Below are 14,091 nucleotides of genomic sequence, written 5' to 3' on the forward strand. Positions count from 1 at the left end.
ACACCACTTTCTCAGGGAAAGGGCACCTGACTTCCAGACTTGGTTGCCTTCCTATTATTCACCCCGTAGCACTCATCCCAATAGTAATAACTTGATTACCGGTCTCACCCCTGCCCGACTGCAAACCCCAGAGGACAGGGGTCTTGTTTGCTGTTCACTCTGTATCATCAGCACCCTCTGATCTAGAAGCAATTGGAAATATGCTGAAAAAATGAAATGGAACTAATGAATTAATAGAGACTCTAACTAAAGCAAAAACTTTTTTTTTTTTACAATATCATGGTCCTTGAGGAGGAAAAATGCTTATAAATACAAAATGAGGGGTTTTACATACCAAACTATTAATGCTTCTCGGACATGGGGAGCTTTTATTTTAATGAGGTTCAACCCCTTTCGTTCATTTTCTGGGCTTCAAAGATCAAAGCAAAAATGTTCCAGAATTAGATGGTAGTGAATCTTGCACAACGTTGTGAATATACTAAAAAGCACCTGAATTGTACATCTTAAAATGCTTAATGGGGTGAATTTTATGTTATGTGAATTGTATCCCAATTGGGGAAAAAAACACAAAAAAACATAAAAAATAACCAAAGCAAGGGAGGGAGACGCAAGAGGGAAGAGATATGGGGGTATATGTATATGTATAGCTGATTCACTTTGTTATAAAGCAGAAACTAACACACCATTGTAAAGCAATTATACTCCAGTAAAAATGTTAAAAAAACCCCAAAAAAACAAAGCTGCTCCCACAGGGGAGAGTAAGGCAGAAACAGCAGCTCCCAGCTCAGAGCCAGGCCTCTGTGGCTGAGGGGAGTTGGGGTGAAGGTGGAGGGCTAAGTGAGGAAGAGGCTGGTCTTGAAGCCTGTGAAGACTGCTCAGTGAGTCCAACCAAACAATGCGCCTTCGTCTCCTTGGTGACAGCTACGATGAGAGCTCTCTGGACCCCTGCTGTCCTCTGGGGAGCTGAAGATCCTGCTCCTCAGACAGTCTGTGGAGCTAGGGACCCTGCTCCAAATACCACCATCCATCTAACCTCTTTGCCCTGCCGCCCTCTCCCGGGACAGCACAGGCCAAAACACCGAAGAGGCCAAAGTGATCAGGGCAGTAGCTGTTGGATTGGGCCGATTTACAGAAAATCATCATACGTTTGCTGTGGACTCAGTAAATAACAACATGGGAGAACCAACCGGACCAGGTAAACGAAGAGAAATAAATGGCAAAAATTGGTTCTTCCTCTACATGTGTGTCTCTGAAACAAGCCAGATCTAAAAGAGGGTTTTTCTGGAGTGACCAATTCGGACAGATTTTACCTCTTTTAGATGATTTCTGTTTCTAGTTTTAATGTTAAAAATTTTGACACCAATAGAGGACTTCCCTGGTGGTCCAGTGGTTAAGACTCCAAGCTTCCACTGCAGGGAGCGTGGGTTCGATCCCTGGTGGGGGAACTAAGAACCTTGTGTGTGGCGTGGCCAAAAAAATTTAAAAGACACTAATAGAAGAAATCACATTAGTTCAGTCAACAAACATTTACTGAGCGTTTACTGTGGTCAGGTCTTCAGCTCACTTCTGAGAATGCAATGACAGCTCTTGGCAGTCCCCAGCCTCAAGGGGCCAACAAGTCCAGGAATGAAGACAGACAAGACAGGCAACTGTCGTGTTAGGAAGCTAAAAGTTATCTTTGATAGCTAGAATTTAGAATTTCTAGTTGTTTCAGTCAGGGTCTTTTTGGAGAAACAAATGGTAAGTTCCATCAGGGGAATTTAATAAAGGAACTAATTCCAAGAGTTAAAGGAAACCAGTGAGGAGATAACAGATGTAGGCATCTTTAGGTCTAAAGGAGGAAGGTGAGGGAGAGGTCAGTGGGAACATGGCTTGGTAGCTCATTTCTGTTTTGGGGAGGGTTTTTTGGCCATGCCACGCGGCTTGCAGGATCTTAGTCCCCAACGAGGGATCGAACCCTTGCCTTCCACAGTGAAAGTTCAGAGTCCTAACCACTGGATTGCCAGGGAATTCCCTGGTAGCTCATTTCTTTTTAGCACTGATTATCTGGTTGTAACACAGTTTATTTAACCACTCACCTACTGAGGTACATCTTGTTTGCTTCCAAGCTTTGGCAGTTATAAGTACAGTTATATTATACTGCTGTATAAACATTTATGTGCAGCTTTTTGTGTAGACATAAGTTTTCAGCTTCTTTGAGCAAATACCAGGAAGTGCAGTTGCTGGATCATATGGTAAGAGTATGTTTAGTTTTGTAAGAAACTGCCCAGCTGTCTTCCAAAGAGGCTCTACCATTTTGCATTCCCACCAGCAATATATGAGAGTTCCTGTTGCTCCACACCCTCACCAGCATTTGGGGTTGTTAGTGTTCCAGATTTTGGCCGTTCTAATAGGTATGTAGTGTTATTTCATTGTTGTTTTAATTTGCATTGTCCTGATGACACATGATGTAGTGCATCTTTTCGTATGCTTATTTGCCATCTGCATGTCCTCTTCTGTGAGGTATCTGCTCAAGTCTTTTGCCTATTTCAAAACCATGTTGTTCATTTTCTTATTGTTGAGTTTTAATAGTTCCTTGTATATTTTGGGGTCTATTGAGGTCTTTGACCCATTGTTAAATTGGGTAGTTTTTTGTTGTTAAGCTTTAAGACTTCTTTATATATTAATATTTTGGATAACAGTCTTTTATCAGAGGTATCCTTTGCCAACATTTTCTACCAGTCTAGGGCTTATCCTCTCATTCTCTTGACATTGTCTTTTGCAAGAAGAAGTCTTTAATTTTATTGAAGTCCAGATTATCAATTACTTATTTCATGAATCGTGTCTTTGGTGTTGTATCTAAAAAGGCATCACCATACCCAAGGTCATCTAGGTTTTCTCCAGTATTATCTTCTAGGAATTTTATAAAAGTTTTGCATTTAACATTTAGGTCTAAGATCCATTTTGAGCTATTTTTTGTGAAGGGCATAAGGTTTGTATTTAGATTCATTTTTTTACATGTGGATGTCCAGTTGTTCCAGCACCATTTGCTGAAAACACTATCTTTACTCCACTTTATTTCCTTTGCTCCTTTGTCAAAGACCAGTTGACTATATTTATATGGCTCTATTTCTGGGCTCTCTATTCTGTTCCATTGATCTATTTGTCTATTCTTTCACCAATACCATGGTATTCTTGATAACTGTAGCTTGAAGTCTTGAATTTGGGTAGTGTCAGTCCTTCAATTTTGTTCTCTCCTTCAATATTGTGTTGGCTATTTTGGGTCTTTTATCTCTCCATATAAACTTTAGAATCAGTTTGTCAATATCCATAAAATAGCTTGCTGGAATTTTGATTGGGATTGCATTGAATCTATAGATCAAGTAGGGAAAAACTGACATCTTGATAATATTGTCTTCCTTTCCATAAACATGGAATATCTCTCCATTTATTTAGTTCTTTGATTTCGTTCACCAGAGATTTGTAGTTTTCCTCATATATATATCTTGTTAGATTTATACCTAAGTATTTCATTTTTGGGAGTGCTAATATAAATGATATTGTGGTTTTAATTTCAAGTTCCACGTGTTCATTGTTGGTATATTAGAAAGCAATAACTTTTGTACATTAACCTTGTATCTGCAGCCTTGAAATAATCACTTATTAGTTCCAGGAAATTTTTTTGCCAGTTCTTTCAGATTTTCCACATAGATGATCATGTCATCTGTGAACAAAGACAGTTTTATGTCTCCCTTCCAAACCTGTATACCTTTTATTTCTCTTTCTTTCCTCATTGCGTAAGCAAGGACTTCCAGAACAATGTTAAAGGGAAGGTTACATAGTTTTTCAAAATTCCATTGGAGGTTATGTGAGCAGAAGTGTTTAAAGATCACTTACCTGAACTAGTGTATCGTCGAGCTAGGATTAAGTTCCTTGTCTCTCTCAACGCCAAAGCTCAAGATCTTACACATAAAGATCTATATCACCTCCAGGTATCTCATGGTTTGCTGTTTTTCCTGCTTCTCCCATCTCCAAATAAACAAAAGTACTAACATGCCTCACCTCACAGAACCCTAAGGTTTAACCAGTTGGCTGTTTAACCTGGAAACCATTTTTTTTTTTTTTTTTCTTTGCGGTACGTGGGCCTCTCCCTGTTGTGGCTTCTCCCGTTGCGGAGCACAGGCTCCGGACGCGCAGGCTCAGCGGCCATGGCTCACGGGCCTAGCCGGTCCACGGCATGGGGGATCTTCCCAGACCAGGGCACGAACCGGTGTCCCCTTCGTCGGCAGGCGGACTCCCAACCACTGCGCCACCAGGGAAGCCCTGGAAACCATTTTTCTTAAAACAAACCATTTTATTAAAATAAACAACTCTACTTATGGCTCAAATGCAAAAGACTATAAAATTTACCCTCACTTTACTAAAGTTCCTTGCACTTTAAAAGTGCAATGCTATAGCTAAATTATAGAAGAAAAATGAATATAACTATTAAGGTGGGAGGAGATTTTGAGTGATTGTTGCCCATTCTGCATGGCCCGTAAGCCCAGCTAACTTGAGCAAGGCCATGGCTGGATCATGTGACACCTTTGTACAAATTAGAAAAAGGTGGTCTACACCCTGCCACTATTCCTTTGCACCTGAAGATGGAGCACTTTATCGGTTTGGTGAGTAAAGTACAAACTGAGTTTCAGCTACCATGTCTTCCTTCAGCTAATTGCCCTTGTGCATTTTATGAACATATGCAATGACTCTGTGACTTTGCATTATGCTCCAGCCAGCCAAGAAAAGAATGTAGAAAAGCAGCTGCTGTTCTGGGTAATTACCTTGAATACTTCCCAATTTGCTCCCAACCTTTGTGCATTCACTATTCCCACACTTCTGTTCCTGGATTGAAGCTTCCATATCTCTTCCTGGTCCCTATTTGAAATCCCCTAGATTTCCTTCCTGGCTTCTTGACTTTGACTTTCCATGTATTTCCTGGTCCTGTTTACTCCTTTGGTTTTTTTGTTCCTCTCTCATCTCAGGTGAGAGGTTTCTCAGTACAGCTTCTCAGGCCTCACCTCCAACACCCCTTTCCCATCAGAGTAGTCTGGATCTTCTTCTATAGTAGAGTAGGGACAGAGAATTTGAATGAATTCTCAAAAAGTGCTTGGACTCATATCTAGCAAAATTACATAGCATTTAACCTTTGACATAAAAATGCTACTTCTAGGAATCCCACAGAGGCAGTGTGGCAGATATACAAGGACATGTACACAAAGTTATGTGCTGAAGCATTACTTATGATAGATAAACAATCCAAATGTCCACAGGTTAAGTAAACTATGGTATGTTGACACCATGGAGTAATATGGAGCTATAAAAAGAAATGAGGAATATCTCTGTAGTATACTAGTGCAGAGAGATCTTCAAGCTATATGTGAAGTAAAAGAGCCAAATACAAAACTATTCATGGAGTGCCACCTCTTGTCTAAGGTGATAATATGAATAGAGATAGAGGTAACCATAGAGCTATGTTACCTGTAGAAAGAGGGAGGGAAGAGCATGGAGAGGACAGGGGTGGAAGTTAGATGTCCTTGAATGTTTCTTGTCTGTAAATTTGGCTTTGAAACTATGTAATATATTTCAAAAAATTATAAACCAAAATTAAACCAAAATGAAATAAATGAAAAGCAAGGCCCAAGAACTGAAAGCAAGGTGAAACCAATGAGTCTAGTGGTGTATTGAGATGGTGGCTTCCTCACAGAGATACATTATTTCAAATTACTTTTTAAAAAAAATTGTGTTTAACACATAACATAAAATTTACCATCTTAACTATTTTTAAGTATAAAGTTCAGTAGTATTAAGTACATTCATACTGTTGTGCACCAAATCTCCAGAACTTTCAAAACTGAAACTCTCTACCCATTAAACAAATTCCCATCTCCTCTTCCCCCAGCCAATGGCAACTACCATTCTACTGTCTGTTTCTATGAATTTGATTACTTTAGATGCCTTATATAAGTAGAATCACACAGTATTTGTCTTTTTGTGACTGGGTTATTTCACTTAGCATAATATCCTCAAGATTCATCCATGTTGTAGCATGTGACAGAATTTCCTCCCTTTTTTAAGGCTGAATATATGACATTTGGTTTGCCATTCATCTGTCAATGGGCATTTGGGTTGCTTCCACCTCTTGGCTATTGCGGATAATGCTGCTATGAACATGGGTATGAAAATATTTCTTTGAGATCCTGCTTTTAGTTCTTCTGGACATATACCCAGAAGTGAGATTGCTGGATCATAGGGTAATTCTATTTTTAAGTTGTTTTTTTTTTTTTTTTGCGGTACATGGGCCTCTCTGTTGTCATGGCCTCTCTGGCTCTCTGTACGTGGGCCACTGTTGTGGCTTCTCCCGTTGCGGAGCACAGGCTCCGGACGCAGGCTCAGTGGCCATGGCTCACGGGCCCAGCCGCTCCGCGGCCTGTGGGATCTTCCCGGACTGGGGCACGAACCCACGTCCCCTGCAGCAGCAGGCAGACTCTCAACCACTACGCCACCAGGGAAGCCCTATTTTTAAGTTTTTGAGGAACCTTCGTACTGGTTTTCATAGCGTGTGCACAACTTTGTATTCCCAACAGTGCAAACGAATTCCGATTTTCCACATCCTTGCCAACACTTATTATTATTATTTTTTGATAACAGCCATCCTAATGAGTGTGAGGTGTATCTCGTGGTTTTGGTTTGCATTTCTCTAATTACTAGTGATGTTGAGCACCTTTTCTTATGCTTGTTGGTCATTTGTATATCATTTTTGGAGAAATGTCTATTAAAGTCCTATGCACATTTTTGAATTGGGTTATTTGTCTTTTTGCCGTTGAGTTGTAGGAGTTCTTTATATATTCTGGATATTAACCCCTTATCAGGTATATAATTTACAAATATTTTCTCACATTCCACAGGTTGCCTTTTCACTCTGTTGGTTGTATCCTTTATGCACAGAATTTTTAGGTTTGATGTAGTCCTGTTTGTCTATTTTTAATTTATTATCAATGCTTTTGGTGTCATATTTAAGAAATCATTGCCAAAATCCAATGTCATGAGGTTTTCTGCCTATTTTCTTCCAGGAATTTTATAGTTTTAGGTTTTTGTTTAGTTCTTCAATCCATTTTGAGTTAATTTTTGTATATGGTATGGTAAGGATCCAAATTCATTCTTTTGCATGTGGACATCCAATTTTCCCAGTATCATTTGTTGAAGAGACTGTTTTTCCCCCGTTGAGTGGTCTTCGCACCCTTGTTGAAGATCATTTGACCATATGCACGAGGGTTCATTTCAAGGTTCTGTATTCTGTTATGTTGGTCTGTGTGTCTGTCTTTATGCCAGTACTACCCTGTTTTGCTTACTAACTTTATAATATGTTTTGAAATTGGGAAGTGTGAGGCCTCCAACTTTTAGGTTCTTCTTCAAGGCTGTTTTGGTTTTTCAGGTTCCCTTGAGATTTCATATAAATTTTTGGATTTTTTTTTCTATTTCTGCAAAAATGCTGTTGGGATTTTGATAATGATTGCAGTGAATCTATAGATCACTTTGGGTAGTATTGTCAAATTACTTTAAAACACAAAAATTTGATTATATATATCTTATGAGATATAGCCTCAGGAGAGAAAAAGATGGCAAATAAACCTTAGTTTGGTTATTTAATCATATTGTTATGATAATATTTATCTTTTTATCCTGAAACTATTATATATGACAGGATAAAGCAAACAAGTAATTTTGTTAGAAACTAAGATTTTCATAAGAAAAATGAGGTATAAATATAAAATTAAAAAGCTAAATGAAAACATTGTAATCCTAAATTGAGTGAAATCAGGATAAACTCAGATATTAAAAACAAAAAACAAAAAACAAAAAACTTTTTTCCGGGCTTCCCTGGTGGTGCAGTGGTTGAGAGTCCACCAGCCAATGCAGGGGATGTGGGTTCGTGCCCCGGTCCGGGAAGATGCCACGTGCTGTGGAGCAGCTGGGCCCGTGAGCCATGGCCACTGAGCCTGTGCGTCTGGAGCCTGTGCTCCGCAACGGGAGAGGCCACAACAGTGAGAGGCCCACGTACTTTTTTCCTAGCTCTATCCACTGAGGAAGTCTAGAAACCAACCCAGTTGCCGTGAACACCCCTTTCCAAAATTGTAGTCTCTGTATACCATTTCCCACTAAAACTTTCCTTGGAGAAACTGCTAAGTCCAAGTTTGGCAGGAAATGAAAATGATACCTTGGGATGTTTTGTCATACCAAGAAGCAAGGAAACTAAGATTACTGTGTTGTGTCAGAAGGAGACAGATCAGCTCAAAGGGGTCCCGTTTGGTTATAGATGGGATAATTTACGTATCAGGAAAAAAAGAAACATATCAAATATATTAATATTCATGAATTCATAACGACATTTAAAAAAACCAACTCATTGGTTACCTTTTGTGGAGGCTAGGAAAGCAGCTTATTATTAAGAAAACTCCTAAGTAAAGGGAAGGAATCAAGCATTTGGCCTGCCTTTCTGGCATAAACTTCACCTTGGGGTCACCAAATAGGAAACAATATTTCCTTTTAGAAGAACTCTAACTCATAAATGCAGGAGGAATGTTGGAATGGATGTATCACCACTTTTCAATTTTGAATGAAATAATGGCTCTAGGCAGTGAACATCAATCAATAGCCAGCTGCTAAAACCATGTGATCAAAAACTGATGGGAACTTTGTAATAGATGGATGGATCAGGCTGAGAACAGCTGAAACCACTGACCAGTCTTGATATCATACAAAGAAAAACAACCAGTATTGCATAGTTGCAGTGTCGTCGCCAGTGAGGTTTATCCAAGGAGTGATTATTGCTAATAGAAAAACAACCAGACCTTCAGTTTCTCCTGCTGACTTGCAATTGGAAATACATACCACCTGTGAAGTCTTCTGGCCAAAAAAACTGAACCTGGGTCTTATTAACCTTAAAGTCTAACAACCAGTTTTGAAGTTTTAGAGATTAAATGAAGTCTGAGATTTGCTTCAAAGTGGGCCGGGGTGGGGAGACAGTAGGTGAGGAGTAGGTGAACCAAGATAGGACATGTTGATAAGATACGTCCATTTTGGAGCTGGACCGTGAGTGGATGGGAATTCATCACACACTCTCTCATGTGTATGTTTTGAAATTTCCAAAATAAAAAAAATGTTAAGTATTTGGACTTAATAACATTTTTCTATTTGGAAAAAACACCTGGATTTCTTACTTGCTTCAACCTGTCACAGAAATTCTTCCCTTGAGGTTTCGCTTGTCACTTTATTTTATAATGAGCTGCGTAAATACAAGCTGGAAGGAGATTAGCTATGTGTAAGACAGGTTGGTTAAATATTGAGAGAGCGAGGCTGAGGGAGGCCTTTTAATGGTTTTATGAGTTGCAGCAACTTTGCAGGAACAAAGATCACAATGAACATTAACAGTTACTAACAGCACTGTTTTGCACTATTAAAAATCCATATATGTGATTACTGAATGTCTAACTCCCACTGGATTTAAGCTCCAGGAAAGCTATATTTTTTTACCTACCATGTCTCTAGAGCCTAACATGTTGCCCAGTTTATATATATATATATATATTTATATATATATATATATATATAAACTTTTAAAGGGTTCTATTTTGTTTTGACTTTTAGATAATTTCAGATATATTTTCTTTTTTTTTTGCAAACATATTGTCTATGTTTATTTCTATAATGTCTCTGTATTGAAAATCATGTGTTCACATTAACATCCTCCATTCCCTTTCTTTTTTTTTTTAAATTTTTTTTTATTAGTTTCTGCTTTATAACAAAGTGAATCAGTCATACATATACATCTGTTCCCACATCCCTTCCCTCATGCATCTCCCTCCCTCCCACCCTCCCCATCCCACCCCTCCAGGCGGTCACAAAGCACCGAGCTGATCTCCCTGTGCTCTGCGGCTGCTTCCCACTATCTATCTACCTTACGTTTGGTAGTGTATATATGTCCATGCCTCTCTTTCGCTTTGTCACAGCTTACCCTTCCCCCTCCCCATATCCTCAAGTCCATTCTCAAGTAGGTCTGTGTCTTTATTCCCGTTTTACCCCTAGGTTCTTCATGACATTTTTTTTTTTAATTCCGTATATATGTGTTAGCATCAGATATATTTTCATGTCAAATAACAATACAACATTTTCTAGTTAACATACCATAGTGTGCCAAGCCATTCAAGAAAAGTATTTTAAAAATGGAACAGCATTTCATTCTTTGAGCCACTGGGATAAATTAATCCACACTACTCTGAAGGTTTCTCCCATCTCCAAGATTCTTTTATTTTATGACAGAGCCATAGTTCTAGAAGCTTGTTTCTCACACCTGAAAAGACTAGATTTGGGACATGATCCTGTAGAACATAAGAGGTAAGCCTGATCAGTCTGAACACAGGGTGTCTGGAGGGTGAGAAAAGAGTTTGAGTCCTTATAGGTGGTACTAGTATTGGTGTGTGGGAGACATTAGTTCAAAGCATGATGATTCAAAGAGGAAATGAGTCCATTGAGAATGGGGAAGATAGAGGAGGAAGATGATGCCAACCACGAAAACTTCCCTGGGAAGTCGACATACGCATGAGAAATAGGAGTGTTGTGATTTTGTAAAGAATGCACTGCTAAAGACTGCATAATTTAAAACCTGCATAGTTCAAGACTAATTTTTCCATGGGAATAAATGGAAAGCAGAGTATGTGTTCTCAGAGTTCATAAGTCTATAACTTTTGTGGCAAATTTTTACTTTAATATAGCTTTTATTTATCATTATTATTGCTAAAGGTTCTAGAGTTCTGGCTCCTAAGTTCATAGTGAAAAAAATCAAAGTAATTATTTAAAGTTCTTTACAATGTTTAATCACATCTAACTTCTATTTGAAACTTATTGATTTGGGAGCATATTTTCCCATCAATGGCACCACCATTTAATGAATGTTTGGAAGGCCAACATTTAAAAAAATTACTATTATTATAATAACAAAAATAACACAGCAACACAATAGTAAGCAAAATCACTACCAGCGGTGTTTCCTAGCTTGAAACAACATAGTTCACATTGTTGACAAAATATGGCAGGTATTTGTTTAGTCAACTAATCCTGCCAAGTAGCAAGAGTATATACAGTTTCAATTCATAAGTCTAAAATCATGTGATTTTTTTTTACTAGTTTTTTGAAAATTGGGGCCAATATATATTACTTCACATTTTAATTTTTTTAATTGAAGCATAGTTGATTTGCAATGTTGTGTTAGTTTCAGATTTACATCAAAGTGATTTGTTATATATATATTCTTTTTCATATTCTTTTCCATGGTAGGTTATTACAGAATATTGAATATAGTTCCCTGTACTATACAGTAGCTCCTTGTTGTATATCTATTTTATATATAGTAGTGTGTATATATTTAATATTTTTATATCACACTATTTCTAAATTTGTACTTCGTGAATGTGGCTTCTTGGGTAAGGAAAAAAGACAATAAAGATAGATGGAAAAGAAACTGATCCAACCAGAAATGATCCCTTCATCTCTGGAAGTCTAAGGCAATTATCTACAAATAATTTGTAACATCTAGTCTTGCAAACATTTTAGTGAGTTATAAGCAATATTTTTTAAAATGAAAAATTAGAATGCTTCATGCATAACAAGAGTATCATTTTGTGAAATTTTTGTTTCCATGATTTTAAGTACATATGTAACAAGTCACAATGTAAATGTATTTTTTTTTTTTTTTTTTGGCCGCACCGCGTGGCTTGTGGGATATTAGTTCCCTGACCAGGGATCAAACCTGGGCGCTTGCAGTGAAAGCACGGAGTCCTAACCACTGGACTAAATTTAGGACTAAACCACTGGACTAAATACATTTAGGTTCCCTAAATGTATTTATTTCTTATTGTGGTTTACTTGATAAAAGTCTAAAAGGCACCACTGTAGTATCTTCTCTTTTAAAAAACAAACAAAAACAAAAACAAAAACAAAACAAGACAATCAAAATATTCCCTTTACCCCACTGCTTCCCTAGCCTCTGCACTTCTTTGTTCCTCTTCACAGCAACACTTCTTGAGATATTTATAGTCATTAGTCCCACTACTTCTTTACCTCACGTCTCAACCCACTTCAAAGTCAGTCCCCAGTGACCTCCATGTTGCTAAATCTATTGGTCACTTCTGTGTTCCTTGACCTCTTAACACCACAACTGGTTGTTCTACTCTCTTGAAACACTTCCTTTCTTTGGTTGCTAAGACACATTTTCAGCAGGTCTCCATGGTAACCTCTTCCCAGCCTCTTTTTTTTTTTAAGATGATGTTGTGGGTAGGAGTTTATTAATTAATTAATTAATTTTTTCTGTGTGGGGTCTTCGTTTCTGTGTGAGGGCTATCTCTACTTGTGGCAAGTGGGGGCCACTCTTCATCGCGGTGCGTGGGCCTCTCACTATCGTGGCCTCTCTTTTTGCGGAGCACAGGCTCCAGATGCGCAGGCTCAGTAGTTGTGGCTCATGGGCCTAGTTGCTCCGCGGCATGTGGGATCTTCCCAGACCAGGGCTCGAACCCGTGTCCCCTGCATTAGCAGGCAGATTCTCAACCACTGCACCACCAGGGAAGCCCCCAGCCTCTTTTATTGTTTTATTGTTGGGTTTTTTTTTAACTCCCTAGGGCTCTGTCCTAGGTCAACTTCTCTATATACTCGCCCAGGTGACCTCATCAAATTTCATGACTTCATCTCACATAATTTCCCCCTCTTTTATTATGCTTAGCCGTGCTGGTGGCCTCTCTGTGCCTGAACACATTAAATGAATTCTCAAGAGCCTTAGAGACCTTGCATTAGCTGTTCCTTCAGCTGAGAATGCTCTCCCCCAAGAGCTTCATGTAGCTGCCTCCTTTCTTTTCTTTTCTTTTTTTTAATTGAAGTATGGTTGATTTACAATGTTGTGTTAGTTTCAGGTGTACAGCAAAGTGATTCATATATGTATCCTTTTTCAGATTCTTTTCCATTATAGGTTATTATAAGATGTTGAATATAGTTCCCTGTGCTATACAGTAGGACCTTGTTTATTTTATATATAGTGCTGTGTATCTGTTAATCCCAAACTCCTAATTTATCCCTCCCCCCTTTTCCCCTTTGGTAACCATAAATTTGTTTTCTATGTCTGTGAGTCTGTTTCTGTTTTGTAAATAAGTTCATTTGTATTATTTTTGTTAGATTCCACATAAAAGTGATATATTTGTCTTTCTCTTACTTCACTTAGTATGATAATCTCTAGGTCCATCCATATTGCTGCAAGTGGCATTATTTCATTCTTTTTTATGGCTGAGTATTCCATTGTATATATGTACCACATCTTTTTTATCCATTCATCTGTAAGTGGACAGTTAGGTTGTCTCCACGTCTTGGCTATTGTAAATAGTGCTGCTATGAACATTGGGATGCATGTATCTTTTCAAATCAAGAGTTTTTTATCTTTTCCGGATACATGGCCAGGAGTGGGATTGCTCGATCATATGGTAACTCTATTTTTAGTTTTTAAGAAACCTCCATACTGTTTTCCATAGTGGCTGCACCAATTCACATTGCCATCAACAGTGAAGGAGGGTTCCCTTTTCTCCACACCCTCTCCAGCATTTGTTACTTGTGGACTTTTTGATGATGGCCATTCTGACTGGTGTGAGATGGTACCTCATTGTAGTTTTGATTTGCATTTCTCTAATAATTAGCGATGTTGAGCATCTTTTCATGTGTCTGTTGGCCATCTGTATGTCTTCTTTAGAGAAATGTCTATTTCGGTCTTCTGCCCATTTTTTGATTGGGTTGTTGGGTTTTTTGGATATTGAGCTGTTTATATATTTTGGAAATTAAGCCCTTGTCGGTTGCATTGTTTGCAAATATTTCTCCCATGCCATAAGCTGTCTTTTCCTTTTGGTTAGCTGCCTCCTTTCTTTCATTCACTAGCAACTTAAACTTTACCTTTTTGGAGAAGCTTTCCCAGGCATGCAACTAAAGTAGCCACCCAAGTGCTCCCAATTTTACATCATCCTATCTTAATCTTCTCTGGAATGT

The sequence above is a fragment of the Mesoplodon bidens genome (assembly GCF_964165515.1).
Source record: "Mesoplodon bidens genome assembly, chromosome: 1".
Lineage (NCBI taxonomy): Eukaryota > Metazoa > Chordata > Mammalia > Artiodactyla > Ziphiidae > Mesoplodon > Mesoplodon bidens.